Consider the following 1,140-nt stretch of genomic DNA (forward strand, 5'->3'; position numbering starts at 1 on the left):
TTCGTTCCAAAATACATAATAATAATAAAATTGTTACTTCATTAAGCTGCTACAACCACTTAACAATTTCAAGTAAATTTTTGCAACAGATCATTAGCTGGAAAAACATCAGCACAAAAATGGTGGGTGTTAAAAATTTATCCCTCAATATCATTTAAGTAACAACTAAGATAAATAGTGTTTATTTAAATCTAATAAAACATAACATAATTTTTGTCTAAGAATATAAGTAATTCAAATCCAAGTGTATACACACAGCTTAGTTTTGCGTAAAAATAGATGTCCGCAAACAATCGCGTTTACAATTGTGCTCGCGTCAAAAGCTTACTTTGCTGCACGTTTGCCATACATCAACGGAAATGATAAGCCATTACGTATGTTCTTTTCATAAATTTTTTGGACACTTTTATGAATGCTTTGTAAAGCTTATTTGTAATTTATTAAATGGAATTTTAAGGATTTTGTACAAAAAAAAATAATAATAATCCAATGTAGTGAAAAGTTAGATACTTTCTTTAGTCTGTGATAACTTATCGCAATACATATATTTATGTGCATGCACAGCTGTAAGCGAATCAGAGTGAGTGTCTCTCATCTTTTGGGTTGAGTTTTGTGGATGCTGTGATTACTGAATAATAGATACCTCGACAGATTGGAATAGTGCTGTCGAATTTTAGTTAACACTGATTTGACGACAAGTTAAGTTTGAGTGAAGACTTCAGAAAGCAAATACCCGAAGAGGAAAGATTATCTGCACACGTAGCTGTTCAAAATTTTGTTTTATTGGAAAATAACTCCGGGGACAAATCAATTTGGAGCTAACATTGTGTTTTGCTTTTCTTAATAGCCAATTATCTTAATTTTGGTGCTGTTAATTTCGATAATATTGAGCGCTGGAAAACAACTGTCCAATTGCGGTTATAAGTGTACACTTTACTCTTTTGCATTTCTTGAATACGTAGGTACATGCTTATGCGCTAAAATATTATTGGCCATCGGAAAAAGTTTCACCAAAATAGATATATGTATGGTAACTTAGAATACATATTTACCTATAAATATTTACTACCCGCTCAGCAATAATTACCTAGAAATATCTTAACGCAAACTTGGGGTGTGGTGGCATATTGCATTTTGACA

General features: G+C 31.7%; 1 protein-coding gene across 4 annotated transcripts in view; it reads right to left on the minus strand.

Moving 5' to 3' along the window:
• The window catches only part of LOC118742522 (aquaporin AQPAe.a-like), a 72,942-nt gene that overhangs the window by 7,484 nt on the left and 64,318 nt on the right, over nucleotides 1-1,140 (minus strand). The gene's annotated exons all lie outside the window — the stretch shown is intronic.

Source organism: Rhagoletis pomonella, unplaced genomic scaffold (genome assembly GCF_013731165.1).
Source record: "Rhagoletis pomonella isolate Grant_MI unplaced genomic scaffold, Rhpom_1.0 Rhpom_scaffold_00007, whole genome shotgun sequence".
NCBI classification, from domain to species: Eukaryota; Metazoa; Arthropoda; class Insecta; order Diptera; family Tephritidae; genus Rhagoletis; species Rhagoletis pomonella.